Source organism: Bombina bombina, chromosome 1, assembly GCF_027579735.1.
Source record: "Bombina bombina isolate aBomBom1 chromosome 1, aBomBom1.pri, whole genome shotgun sequence".
NCBI lineage: Eukaryota > Metazoa > Chordata > Amphibia > Anura > Bombinatoridae > Bombina > Bombina bombina.
In genome coordinates, this window is record NC_069499.1 from 78,525,002 (window position 1) to 78,540,899 (window position 15,898).

Sequence of the window (15,898 nt, forward strand, 5' to 3'; positions counted from 1 at the left end):
GTATATAACCATAAAAGAACAAGCCCAGTTGATGCAATTACTGACTAATTAGTTTGCCTAAAAGTTATGTGCTAGTCTCAATCCATATAACCACGCAGCTATTCAGTTAGCAAAAGATATGCATAATGTGGATAACATTTGGACTCCTCCTCAGATAACAACAAGACAGTGGTAAGGGGTGGATAGCGTCTGAATCTCTGCGCTCTCAGTAGGAGCAAGCAATACGAAAGGGTGCTGACAGTTACCAAAAGGTTGGTTACAGAGGGATCCACTGACCCCTTGCTTTAAGATAATGGCTAGTTAAACAAGTATATGGTTGGTCTTTATATGCCGTCAGAAGCATGTTACATAATAAATGACCCCTAAGTAATCTGGGTAGTCTCATGCCTGGCTGCCAAAAACTCGCTGGCAAAAGCAATCTTGAGGGGGTCCCAATGTTAATTTCCAGAGTTTAATACTCATACTTTGCACTAAAAAGTCCAAATCCAAGGAAAGTCTGAATGAGGTGGGTCTATATATGAGTTACCCCAACAATCTAAGCTAAGTAAGCCTGTATAACCTATTAGGGTCTATCTAACAAGGCAATAAAAAGCGGGGAAGGCACCTCAGTAGCTGCTAATTTATATAGCTCAATAATTCAAACATGGCTCCCCTGATAGGAAAATGTGTGTAGCTACCTGGTCGCTGCCAGAAAGTTTGAATGGTGTATGTGAGTGTCCAGATCTTACAGAATGATGTGACATATACAGACAAACATAGAGGCAACAGTTCGCCGAGACCTTCTAAGAGTCGGCAGTCATAGTTTAAAGGATATTCCCCATAAGAGCACAATGATCACAACACCATCTGCTAAAATATATTCCAAAAAGGGTAATAGGATATAAAAACATGATAGCTATAGGGATAAGCAGAATTGTCTCTGAGCCCACTACACTGAGCTAATTGACAGTGAAAACTCTTTATCTGTATGACTTTGAGTGTGTGGATATACTTGTATAAGAATATTTATGGCAAGCCTGAGTGCAGTAAGATCAGTTGGATCCCTAAGGAGGCAGACGCAATGCAATCATTTATAGGTACAGTGTGTCAGGTCTGGGAAACCCCCATCAGAATCAATATAATTAGATGTAATTATACTTTGAGTTCTGAAAGCAATAAGTTTCCAAACTTAGTCTGTTCCCAAGCATGTCAGTGAACAGATATAATCAAAACGGCATCATTACATTTGAACTAGGTCTGTTACTGGATTTACATAAAGTGAATAAACAAACATATATTTTGCATTGGAGGCGGCCCAAATTGAACATATCTTATATATCCCAGTGTATCAAACAAATAAAGATGTGGCTGCAAATGACTAGTGTCCTTGAGTTTGACTAAAGATCTAATAAAGATTAAAAATTAAGAAGAGGACATCAACAATAGAAACTGTCTAACCTAATTACAAAGTAAATTGATCCATGTGAGGATCAGCGTTTACACAACCTGATACTGTGTATTGTCCAGTACGATGCAGCCAGAAAGACTGTTAGTCCAGACACATAAGAGTCAAGTCATGCGTGATCCCTTCACTCTAGCCGACACCTACTCTGCCCAAGGCCAGCGACCGACCACATAAGTCGGGCAACTGGCCAGGATTGATTACAAGGCAGCACGTAGAGAGCAGTTCCCCTGACAGAAAAGGCTGCAAGTGTTGGGGGGGGAGTTCAGATGTGTTCTCCCATGTTGTATTTGCAGGCATGTTAGCTAGGTCTACCTGCAGCTCCCAATGCGGTGTCGTGTCCCCCATGTCAGGCTTATGTACAGTCCAGGGTCTATGTTTCACAGGGCAGAATGTCAGTTCCTCATCCAGCATCAAAGGAAAAGTGCGGACAGTGTCCCGGGGGTGGTTGCGTATCCATGAGCCATCACTTTCCAGAGCTTGCGGTATCAATGCAGGGCATGGTATTTGGTGATTGCTTCGATCCGGCGCTGAAAAACACTGTTGCCCGGCGATATGGGCTATCTTTATTAATTTCTCACAGCTGCTAAGTAGATGATCAAGTTTAGGTGCGAAAATTGCTAGTAGCGTCTTAGCAAGATCCCCTCCTGGAGTCATTGCCACGTGGGCGATGGAAGCCGGCACAGGCATGACACCGCTGTAAGCAAACAGCTGTCCCCCGTCCATTAAGTAGATGTAGTAATGTTGGCAGTGCAGCCACTGTGGTTATATAAACCAGGGTTCCAGTATCAACCGTTAATCAGCTCCAACAGTGTCTGAGTTAGTTGAACTAATGCGCCAACATGGCGGACCACAAGGGTTTCGTGAGTTGCTCCCGGGGGCTAGGGCTGATGTAATGCCCTTCACTTTTCAAAAAAGGTCGGCTAGCGATGACCGGTTCAAGGTCTCCCAGCAAGACATATAATGTGGGGGGCTGGATGGTGGTTTAGAACAGTAAAAAAGCGTTAATTGTAGCTCAGGCAGGCAGAGCTGCCAGCACTTGCTTCCATCCAGTAATCCCGCCCACCGGAAGTCCCTCTTTTATTTATTTTTTACTTTTTTCATGTTATCTTTTGAGCATTTAATAGAGTAGACGTGTAAACATTTTATGAATTCAGTGATGTTTCGTCAAGTTTTTCTGGTTTTGCTCAATCAAGACCAGTACTTCATGGTAAAAAAAAAATATAAACATAAAACAGAGTAAAGAAAACATATTTATACCGAATGGCGAGGGACCTGCTGTGCAGTCTACAGTATATTCGTTACAATTATACATTAACCATGTCTACATATCAGTGTAATTTGTCGATATGCTATTCAACCATTACATAGATTTAGATTTATGGAACCTACTCACTAAAGCATCTTATATTTTTTCTGAATGAACTTCCTAGGAATTAAAGATTGTAGAGTCCATGATTGTAGACATACTCCATACCCGTTTTCTTGAATATAAAGGGACGATAAGCTTAAATATTAAATGCATCAATTTTAATTCAAACTCACTTTGAACCATTTTTTTAAAGGCTTGATACCTTCCTTGATGACCATTGACCTTACACAATCTTGAATCCATTTTGAATAGACTGAATTATTTACATCTATGGATCCATTCAAACCTACATTTTAGATTTTTTTTTTCAATTTAGCGTGGATCTCCCACGCCTTTAGACAACAATTTATTCTTTTGTTTGGTTAAGACAGAACAAACAGCAGACATTTTTGTGCTTTATATATTCAAAAGAGCTGAATTCTAGATTAGTAGCAAATTGTATAAGAAAATAAACATTGTTAACATAGTTGTATTGTAGTCAGCTAGTCATTTATTTTTATAATAACATTGAAAAGAAGTACTTACTTATAGATACAAGAACAAAATGTTATATGAAGTGGACCATCAAAAAATAATAAAAAATACTGATGTAAAACTAGTAAGTAAAACAAAATTCAAGTCAACCACAGGCTATACAGTCAATCAGTTAAGTTGTATGTTAAAATTATTTAGCAACTTTTTAGACTGCTGTGTTGAGGAAGTACTTTAAAATCTGACCAGGTGTGCTGACCTCATTTTTTCAAGTACAATAATTATAAAAAATATTATTATCATCATCAGATTGTGTAAAAAAAAAAAAAAAGCAAACAACTTACTTGTTTTCTTTCAAAATTAGCACTTAGAAATTATCAGTGTAGCCTGACCAAATCTGACTCCTTGTTTATATAGTATTCATTTAATAATAAACCAGTAACAGTAGCCATGTTACTCTAGAAATTTTATGACATCAAGCTTGATAAGCTTTCCTGAGACCCCAGCTTCCTTGAAGGACTGTGACAGGAAGTAATGGACACTGTACAAATTAAGTTAAAAAAAGAAATATAAGTTAAAATCCATTTAAAATGATGAATAATACATATTGCAATTAAGTATAAACCATTGCTTAGTGCTTTTGGTTATTACAACAATGAAACATTATAATTTCTTAAAAACTAACATTCATGTGATACAAATGCTTCAGCCGTATGCTTAGAATCTGTATCTTGTTCTGGACATTTTGGCAGTTTTCTCCTGGGTGGTGGTAGCTGACATGTTACCTTCTTGTGTAAGGTCTATATTATTATTATTATTATTATCATCATTTATTTGTATAGCGCCGCCAAATTCTGTAGCGCTGGGTACAATGATAGGGGTATACGATGACAAAGAATTGTGATAAAATACAAAACATAACAAAACTAAACAAATCTAGCACAGGAGGAAGAGGGCCCTGCTCCGGAGAGCTCACAGTCTATAGGTTTAGGGTGCAGAGACATAAGGTTAGGGTAGCTTGTTACATCGGTTGTATATGCAGCAGTTCATGTACATGTATTAGTTTGATTCGGATGCGGGATGGAGGAGATATGGTACGCCTCTCTGATTAGGTGGGTTTTCAAGGATTGTCTGAAGCTATACAAGGTTGGAGACAGTGTAATGGAGCGGGGTAGAGAGTTCCAGAGGACAGGAGCAGCACGTGCGAAGTCTTGGAGGCGGGAGTGGGATGTAGAGATAACAGGAGTGTAGAGACCTAAGTCAGAGGTTGATCGAAAGAGGACGGGATGGGGATTATTTCAAGATGAGAGAAGAAATGTAGTTGGGAGTTAGACTGTTGAGTGCTTTGTAGGTTAGGGCTAATACTTTAAATTGTATTCTGGAGTGTATGGGGAGCCAGTGTAGAGACTGGCAGAGTGGAGCAGCTGACGTAGATCGTCAACTTAGGTAGTCTAGCAGAAGCATTCATAATAGATTGGAGGGAGGAGAGGCGGTGTTTTGGAAGGCCATTTAGGAGTAGATTGCAATAATCAATGTGTGACAGGATGAGGGAATGAATACGTATTTTTGTAGTTTTTTTGAGTAAGGAAGGGACGAATTCTGGAAATGTTGAGTAGGTGTGAATGGCAGGATTTGGTAAGCGTTTGTATATGTGGGTTGAATGTGAGTTCTGAGTCTAGTGTGACCCCAAGGCAGCGGACATGGGGTGAGGTGTTGAGAATAGAGTCTCCAATCATCAGAGAAATGTCAGGTGTCGGATGTCTCGAAGAGGGGGGGGGGATAAGAAGCAGCTCAGTTTTGAGATTGAGTTGGAGGTAGTGTGAAGACATCCAAGAGAAAATTGCAGAGAGGCAGTCAGAAATCTGGTTGAGTAAAGAGGGAGAGATATCAGGAGAGGAAAGATAGATTTGGGTATCATCAGCATATAGGTGGTACTGAAATCCAAAGGAGGCTATAAGTTTTCCAAGGCAGGATGTATAAAGAGAGAAAAGCAAGGGGCCCAAGACAGAGCCTTGCAGTACTCCAACTGAGAGAGGCATAGGATCACAAGATATGTTGTTAAAGGAAACTGAAAAGAGCGGTTTGAAAAATATGATGCAAACCAGGAGAGGGCTGTGTCTCGGATGCCAAATGAATGTAGTATTTTTAGGAGGAGAGGATGGTCGACTATGTCAAAAGCTGTGGACAGGTCAAGAAGAATTAGTAAGGAGTAATGGCCTTTTGCTTTAGCTGATAACAGCTCATTTGTTACTTTAACAAGAGCGGTTTCTGTTGAGTGTTTAGGGCGGAAACCAGATTGTAGTGGATCAAGTAAGGAGTTAGTTGTGAGAAATTGAGTTAGCCAATTATAGACTAGTCGTCCCAATAATTTTGAAGCAAAGGGAAGTAAGGAGACCGGTCGATAGTTAGAAGGTGTTGAGGGGTCAAGTGAGGGCTTTTTTAGGATTGGTATGATTCACACATGCTTGAATGTGTCAGGAAATGTGCCAGCAGTGAGAGATTGGTTAAAGAGATGAGTTAGGGTAGGGGTTAGTGAAGCAGAGAGAGAGGGAATAAGTTAACCCCTGTAATCCTGCCCAAGGTCCGGCATGTAAGAGGACTTTGGTATCTGAACAGTCTTCTGGGGATGCGGTGTCCTCTGAGGCTTCAGAGGAGCTACCTCTAGGATCGGAGACCCCGGATGCTCCGACGGAGGTGAATTTTGAATCTCAGTCTGCTGATTCAGATAGCGAGCTTGTTTAGATGACTGGAGGGATTATGATCCTATTCCTTATTGTCTTTATATTGCTATTCTTGTTATTCCCAGTTCAGAGCTCTTAAAAGAATTGTGTCGCATGACGGAGGGGCCCTGTCGGTTTCACTTTCCCTTGGGCTGTCTCTTGTGTATGCTTGCCTATTTTCTTTTCTAAGCCTGATAGGATAATTTTTATTTTCCTGTTATTTTTTGAGCGTGAGAAAGTAAATAAAAAAAATAATAATAGAAGGTTGTCTCTGGTGGGGTGTTATTCCCTCGATATGTCCGAGACTATATTTAAGCTTCTATGTTTCTGTTTATTATTCTAAGTTTTCTGGCTCTGCTAGAAATTTAGAATTTTCCGTTTGATCCTTGAACAGATATGTCGTATCCTTCATATCGGGCTGGCTCCTGGTTGGGTATAGTTTTCTCTGTTCTTTTGCGGCTTGTACAGGTATGTTGTATCCTGACTAGCAGGCTTGTCCTGTTTGGGTACTAGTTACCTCTCTTTTTTCTTCTCTCAAGAGGTTGTTTTCGGTCCAGAGGAAGCCCTTCTATCCTGGAGGTCAGGTTGGTCCTGGTTATATCGTCTTGGTTGTGGGTCTGATATTGGATCGTATCCAGTCCAAGTGGCCTACAAGTTAATCAGGTCCTCTACGAATGATTTAGAATGTGCGGTGTGCTCCGGGAGAGAGGCGGCCCCCTTCTGTCCGCGCTCCAGTCCCGAGGCGAGCAGCTCTGCCCACCACCTCCCCTGGGGATTCTGACTTAGAGGCATTCAGTCATAATCCCACAGATGGTAGCTTCGCCCCATTGGCTCCTCAGCTTTGCAAAGCTGTGCTTTGGAGTTTGAATTCTGTGGTGGCAGTTTTTGTTAGGAACTAAGTTTCGCCTCTATTGAGGAGGGGAGGACGGGGGACTTTTTAGAGTCCTTTTCCCGGTTCCTTTTCACAGGGTTGTAATTTCTCCCTCTATTGGTGTTCCATAGGGGGTTCTCTTTGGCTTGCTATGCTCTCTATGTAGAGCTTATTTTTTATTCCTTTTGAGGGTGGCTATACGGTTCTCTCTTCCCTTCTCAGGGGATGGATATTTTCCTATCATCAAGTTGAGGAAATCAGGGTCTTAGGGACCATAATGTTTTCATAACCTCGTTCTGGTCCTAGCTTTCTAGGATCTAGGGGGGGTTTTCTATACAGTATCCTATTTCCATTCGGTTCTGGTGGTCCTATTTTTGGCGGTTCTGTTCCTCCATTGCCTGCTAGGAGTTTTAAAGAATCTCTCTTGTCCTTTCAGTTGGATTTGGAATGGAATTCCTGGGGGCAAGCTCTATCGGTCTGGTGAATAGCTTATCCACCCAACAACCAGAGGATTGGGATTTAAACCCAACTGCAGCTGATTTAGGCTCCTGGGTGGTTTTTGAGTCTGTTTGATTCACATAGGAAGTGTCATGATTTCAGCTACAGACTATACCTTTAAATCATGATCTCCGCCCTATCCTTGCCCTATTTAAGTTACAACCTTACTTCACAGCTTTGCTTGATTATTGCAGTCTGTGGGTTGTCTGTTTCCTTTCACTCACTGTTCACTGCAAGTTAAATGAAGCTATTTCCTATGTTCTATTTCAGTGATTTGGGAACCTTGTTTTTGCCTCTCATATTATTATCTGCAATGTATCAAATCTGCTCACTAATAATCAACTTGAGGATTTTATCTCAACACCTTTAGTAAACAGGAACTTTTGTTTACTTCAACTTTAACCGGAACGTCTCTTCTATCCAATACACCTTGGTGACGTCATCCACGCAGCCTTCATCCTGTACGCGCAGCGCGCCAGCTTCACCTCAAACACTGAGTACTCAGCACGGACCAACACAGACAATCTCTTGCTAATACCGGTAAATATTCTCAGTCCAATATTCGGATAAGGTATGTACATATGAATTACAAAAAGTTAATGAGATCACCAACAAAGGCCATAAAAGTACACTCTCCAGCTCGTATTTAATTTTGCGTTCACAACGCATTACTCCTCATTCATTTTTCCTGTTATAACGCTACTACAAATCAACATTTATTACAATATCAATTTTCACATTATTACTGACCACAACTACAAATTGTTATCTGAAAGATATCCAAGTATTTTGTCTTTATTGTGACTTGCTCAATTACTTCAGTTATTTTTGTCTTCATTACTGTTTATTATTACTTATCATTCTAATTTGGTTTGAGTCTCTCTGACTGTTAGTTTAACAGTTCAGTGAATAAAAACAATCACTTTTTCCTATAGAAATTTTGCTTTCTTTCAGGATCTCTTTAATAAGACATGTTAACAGAGAGAAAATGAAAGCATACATACATAAATATAGTGATAAATTACTAAAACTTAAAGTTTATAACAGTAACTATCACAGAATAATCAAGCCTTGCACTTAATTCCAGATTGATCATGGATCTCCTAGAAATGTCCAATCAAATTACTTCACTGAATCAAAAGGTGGAATTATTAGCCCAAGGATTAACAGAAATAAAAAATGAGAATAGTACTTTAAAACAAATTCTTAATGAATTTATTTCTCAAAAATCCACTGAAATACCTGAGCCTCATGTTAATCCCCCCATACCATTCAGTGGTGATCGCACTAAATTTCGCGAATTTAAAAATGCTTGTATATTGCTCTTTACTTTGAAACCTAGAACCTACCGTACTGACAAAATTAAAGTTTACACTGCCATATCATATCTGTCAGGAGAACCTCGAGCATGGGCTGATAGGTTCTTAGAAAGTGAAGATCCCCTACTAAACTCATTAGAAAATTTTTTCCTTACTATGGCAGTACTGTATGATGACATCAATAAACAACAGACTGCAGAACAGAGGTTAAGATCCCTCAAGCAAGGGAAACGGGCAGTAGAGGATTACATAGCTGATTTTCAGCTATGGGCCACTGATTCACAGTGGAACTCAGTCAGTTTAAAAAATCAATTCCGTTTGGGTCTATCCGAACACCTGAAAGATGAACTTTCAAGGGTGGACTATCCAGAGACACTAGAAGCTCTTATTAAATTGAGTATTGCTATAGATAGGAGATATCGTGAAAGAAAGAGTGAAAGACATCAATTTGAAGGCACTCTTAAGAAACCTTATCATACCTACTCAGAGAAATCTACTACCAATCCTGTTCCAATGGAAATAGGGACAATACGCGGTCCACTTACCCAGGATGAGAAACAAAGAAGACGACTTGCCAACCTATGTTTATATTGTGCCAATAAGGAGCATGATGTTGCAAGTTGTCCAATCCTTCTACGTCAAAAGAAGGGTAAGTTGAATAAAGATTATAAATTTGAAACACTTTTAAAACCAACTCTTCTTGTACTTAACTTGTCTTTACAGTGGGATCTTCAACAACTGCAGAACGAGGCAATCGTTGATTCAGGAGCTGATGGTTTATTCATTGATGAATCTATTGTGAAATTAAATAAAATACCAATTGTGCAGAAAAACTCTCCCCTTTTCGTAAGAGTTATAGATGGTACACAAATATTAAAGGGTCCTATCACTCACCACACAATACCACTATTGACAATCACCCCTGACGGTCATAAAGAATTTTTAACTTTTGATGTAATCCCTAGGTCAATACACCCGATAATTCTAGGTTACCCCTGGTTGCAGAAACATAACCCATCTATTGACTGGTCACAAAATCATATAACATTCACTTCACAATACTGTCTTGACACCTGCTATCCCTATCTGACAATAGGACATATATCATCAGTCCTACCTGAGGATTACATAGAGTTTAGTGACGTGTTTAACCTAAAACATGCTGAAACACTACCTCCTCATAGGCATTTTGATTGCCCAATTGATATTAAACCTGGGATAGAAATACCATCAGGAAGGATTTTCCCTCTCTCTCAGAAAGAACTAAAACATCTGAGAGAATATTTAGATGAAAATCTAAAAAAAGGTTTTATCACCCCATCATCTTCTCCCATAGCTTCCGCTTTTTTCTTTGTGACAAACAAAGACGGAACACTCCGACCAATCATAGATTATCGAGCATTAAATGCTGTCACCATTAAAAATCGATATCCCCTACCACTCATCCCAGAAATTATTGAACGTCTTCATGGAGCAACCATTTTTACTAAGCTTGATCTTAAAGGAGCTTACAATCTAATTAGAATGAAATCTGGGGATGAGTGGAAAACAGCTTTTAAAACCAGATATGGATTGTTCCAATATAACGTTATGCCATTTGGTTTAACAAACGCTCCGGCAACATTCCAATTCTTTATAAATGAGATCTTTAAAGAATTGATGGATGTCTGTGTTATTGTGTATCTGGATGATATTCTTATATATTCCAAGAAATTAACAGATCACAAAAAGCATGTTAGATGGGTTTTAGCTACCCTGAGAGACCATCATTTATATGCTAAGATGGAGAAATGTCATTTTCACAAAGACACCATCAAATTCCTTGGGTATATCATCTCACCCAAAGGTATACAAATGGATCAAGAAAAACTAACTGCTATAGCTAATTGGCCTACACCTACCTCTGTAAAATCATTACAGAGGTTCTTGGGTTTTACCAATTTTTATAGAAAGTTCATTAATCACTTCTCTTCTATTGTTCAACCTCTGACCCAACTAACTGGGAAACAGAAATATATATGGGATTCTAAAACAGAACAAGCTTTTCAACAACTAAAAAAAGAATTTACTACAGCACCTGTTCTAAGGTTACCAGATCCTGACTTACCCTATACATTGGAGGTTGACGCCTCAAATGTGGGAATAGGAGCTATACTCTCACAACCTGGACGGGAGGATTCTTTTCAACATCCTGTTGCCTACTTCTCTCGTAGATTATCACCAGCAGAAAGAAACTATTCTGTTGGGGATAAGGAATTGCTGGCTATGAAATCTGCTATGGAACATTGGAGACATTTACTTGAAGGTACCACTCACCCATTCCAAGTGTTCACGGACCACAAGAATCTCCAATATCTTAAAAAGAATAAAACATTATCATCCAGACAAGTTCGATGGGCTTTATTCCTTGATCGATTCAATTTCACACTCTCCCATATTCCTGGAACTAAAAATATTAAAGCTGATGCCCTTTCAAGATCTTTCGAAGCAGCTGAAGATTCTGATAATCTAACTCATGTAATTCCTCTCTCTAAAATAATCGGATCTACAACCTTAGTGTCATCTGATTTATATCAAGCACAACAATCAGATTTAGAAATACCTCCTATCTGTAATCCTGGAGTCCGGACTTTTTAAGTACAAAGAAAGAATTTATGTACCATTCTCTTTAAGAGAACAGATTATTCAGCAACATCATAATACTCCATTAGCGGGACATCCTGGTATTGAAAAAACAAATGAACTAATCAATAGAAACTACTGGTGGCCACATATGAAGTTGACTATTCAAGACTACATTTCTAATTGTCAAATCTGCGCAACTAAAAAGAAAGAGCATCACAAACCTTATGGATTGTTATGTCCATTACCTATACCACAGAAACCTTGGGATACCATATCCTTAGATTTCATTGTGGATTTGCCACAATCTCATGGCCATAACACAATAATGGTAGTTGTGGATCATCTTACAAGACTGGCACATTTTATTCCCTTAAAGAAGACACCTTCTGCCATCACGACTGCTACCGTTTTTAATAACCACATCGTACGTTTACATGGATTACCATCATCGATCGTATCAGATCGTGGAAGCCAATTTACCTCTAAATTCTGGAGATATCTATGTCAAACCTTGCAAATAACCCTTAGGTTCACAACCTCATTTCACCCACAATCTAACGGCCTCACTGAACGTCTGAACCAAATTTTGGAGCAATATCTCAGATGTTTTATATCAACACAGCAGAATGATTGGTATACTTTGTTACCTAGCGCTGAATTCGCTTATAACAATTCTACCAATTCGTCAACAAAGGTAACCCCATTTTATGCCACATATGGTTATCATCCCAGATCTTACCCCAACACTCTAACTTGTACACAGTCACCTTCTGTTTCTTCATACACTGACGCATTAAAGACGGTCATGACTGCACTACAAAATCACCTGAGCGATGCTAAAAAGTCACAGAAACTGTATTACGATAAAAAGAGAACACCTGCACCGGTGTATAATGTTAATGATTTAGTCTGGTTGTCCACAAAGAACATAAAATTACCAGTTCCTTCCAAGAAATTAGCTGATCAGTTTATTGGTCCATTTCCTATTAAGAAGGTCATTAATGAGAACGCAGTGACTTTGAAACTGCCACCAACCATGCATGTTCATCCCTCCTTCCATGTTTCGCTTTTGAAACCTTACAGGGGACAAGGAATTCCTAACCCTGTTTTTCCTGTTCTGGATCCCTTGGATTACGAAGTGGATGTCATATTGGACTCCAGACGTCACAGAGGAACACTGGAGTACCTTGTTCACTGGAAAGGGTATGATGACAGTGAGAACTCTTGGATTCCGATCCGTGATATGAATGCACCTGCCTTGTTAAAGGATTTTCACTCAGCTTTCCCTCTGAAACCTAGACCTCAATCCTGTGAGTGGGGTCCTTGAGAAGGGGGATCTGTCATGATTTCAGCTACAGACTATACCTTTAAATCATGATCTCCGCCCTATCCTTGCCCTATTTAAGTTACAACCTTACTTCACAGCTTTGCTTGATTATTGCAGTCTGTGGGCTGTCTGTTTCCTTTCACTCACTGTTCACTGCAAGTTAAATGAAGCTATTTCCTATGTTCTATTTCAGTGATTTGGGAACCTTGTTTTTGCCTCTCATATTAGTATCTGCAATTTATCAAATCTGCTCACTAATAATCAACTTGAGGATTTTATCTCAACACCTTTAGTAAACAGGAACTTTTGTTTACTTCAACTTTAACCGGAACGTCTCTTCTATCCAATACACCTTGGTGACGTCATCCACGCAGCCTTCATCCTGTACGCGCAGCGCGCCAGCTTCACCTCAAACGCTGAGTACTCAGCACGGACCAACACAGACAATCTCTTGCTAATACCGGTAAATATTCTCAGTCCAATATTCGGATAAGGTATGTACATATGAATTACAAAAAGCATGCTGTTAATGAGATCTCCAACAAAGGCCATAAAAGTACACTCTCCAGCTCGTATTTAATTTTGCGTTCACAACGCATTACTCCTCATTCATTTTTCCTGTTATAACGCTACTACAAATCAACATTTATTACGATCTCAATTTTCACATTATTACTGACCACAACTACAAATTGTTATCTGAAAGATATCCAAGTATTTTGTCTTTATTGTGACTTGCTCAATTACTTCAGTTATTTTTGTCTTCATTACTGTTTATTATTACTTATCATTCTAATTTGGTTTGAGTCTCTCTGACTGTTAGTTTAACAGTTCAGTGAATAAAAACAATCACTTTTTCCTATAGAAATTTTGCTTTCTTTCAGGATCTCTTTAATAAGACATGTTAACAGAGAGAAAATGAAAGCATACATACATAAATATAGTGATAAATTACTAAAACTTTAAGTTTATAACAGTAACTATCACAGGAAGTCTCCTAGGCCTTTGGAGTTAAAATACTCTATAGGCTTGCCCTGCTGTTTTCCATCAGTCCTTCATTGGTACTGTGAGTGGGAGATGTTTACAGTCCGAATTTTGGCTTGGCATGTTGCTATCTATTCCAGATTTCAGAGATTCTGGTTAGGCTGCACCGGTCGCCTGTCTACAGTAAATCTTTCCCTATCCAGGAAATACCTTTGATCTACTGGGGCAGTTTGGCTTATCTCTTCCATGGATGTGGGAGAGTGTCTTCTGGGTTTCCTTCTGTTTTCTCATTGAAGTCTTCGGTCACTCTTTCTACTCGGAGGACCTGGTCTTCTGAGTTTTCAGTTGGGTTTTTCTGCAGTAGATCCTTTTGTTGACTCTGAGAGTTCAGCAGGGGTCGAAGGACTCTCATTTGGTGTGTCCTTTGTCGGATCTGTATCTTTGGTGGGATCCGATCTAGGTCTGGGCATTAGTGCCTATCCTAGTCTTATCCTTTAGGGGATCATGGTCAGGGACTCTTACATAGATCTCTGGATCCTTCGGTGAGGGGGAAGTTTATTTTCCCTTGTTCCCTTCAACTATATCACATTGCTGGGTTCATTCAGTCTGTCAGGGGTGGGCATCAGGGTCCCGATGCTCCTTTATTGTGCTACAACTCGTTTTTCGTGAATGTTCTTCTCCATTATGGGTGCTTCTTATTATCGAGTTAAGACAGGGTCTTCGCCCCTTGGTATTTTGATGTATCGTGAAAGGGGGTCTTCAGAGGGGTGTCAGTCCTTTCCTCAGCTGGTAGATGGCCCCTCGTTTCCCTGTTTGGGTTGTCGGCCTTACCCTCCTGGTTTGGTGGGGGGTTGTTGGTTTTCTATGATTTTATTTTTCTTCTTGAGGTCTCTCTGTGCCTTCCAGGGTGTCCTGGAGAAAGAGTTATTAGCCAGTTCTTGATAGGACGGCTAGTTCTTAGCCTGAGGGTTAACCTGGCTGTCTGACAAATGTGCGGTTACGGGTGGTCTTACCTGTCACTTCTGCCCGGATATGTGGGCTCCTACACAGATCTAGTTACCTGTTTCTGTTCCTTTCTGAGGTCATGAACCTTGGTGTTCATTTCTTTTTGCTATAACGTCCATCAGGACTTTAGACTTCTTGTCTAGGATTGCATCGGTTCTTTGTATCGATGCAGCATATGGTCCTTGAATTTGTCTATTCCTTGACCTGTTACGTTTAGCCAGCTGTAGTAGCCTAATGGTTAGCTTAGCTGTCTAGCAAGCATAAGGTCTGCAGTTGAATCCAGCTGCAGCTACTTGCACCTTGAATGTGTGCTTGCAAGTTTCTGGAATATCTATCCAGGTTCTAGTATCTCTTGCAGTCGGGTAATCCGCCTTCCTGGGTCTTCTTTCTAAGGAGACATTTTCTTCGGGTTGTGCAAGGGGCTTCTCTCCCCTTTTTGTCTGGGATCGTACTTTTAGGTCCTCTCAGTCTCTTTAGCATATTCTTTGTTTCTATGTTCTTCCTATGGAAGGGTACGGTGTTTGGAGTTTTGGTTGTTCCCCTTGTTGTGTCCAGGGTGGAGTGTTTCTTCGCCTGACCACATAGTCAGCGGGGCTCTCGTCTCCTCAGATGTTTGTGTGCTCTTTTTGGGATCAGTGATTTTGTGTGGTCTCTGATGTGGGCTCGTACGGTCCTAATTGTTGGGCAGTTGCTTGGTCCTGCTCCTTTTTGGGTCTTTGCTACTGTTGAAGCAGTTTTCAGGAGTTGGGGAAAAAAATTCAGACTGTGATGCCCGCAGATGGGCCGCCTTCTTGTTAAACCAGCCCCCCCCCCCCCCGTTAGCATTCAGTGTCCTCTATAGCTTGGGTATTGTTTTCCCAAAAGTAATGAATGCAGCTGTGGACTCTCCCTGTATTTAGAAGGAAAACAAAAATTATGACTTACCAGATAATTTCCTTTCCTTCGATACAGGGAGAGTCCACAGCTCCCGCCCGTGCTCTCCAGAGGGCGTCCCTCAATTTATTTTGATGTTCTTCTGGCACCTTTTCACCCTGATATTTCTCCTACTGTTCCTTGTTCCCTTGGCAGAATGACTGGGGTATGAGGGAAGTGGGGGAGGTATTCAAGCCTTTTGCTGGGGTTTCTTTGCCTCCTCCTGGTGGTCAGGTTCTGTATTCAAAAAGTAATGAATGCAGCTGTGGACTCTCCCTGTATCGAAGGAAAGGAAATTATCTGGTAAGTCACCATTTTAGTTTTTTTTCTTTACTCAGCAGTTGAACAGAGAG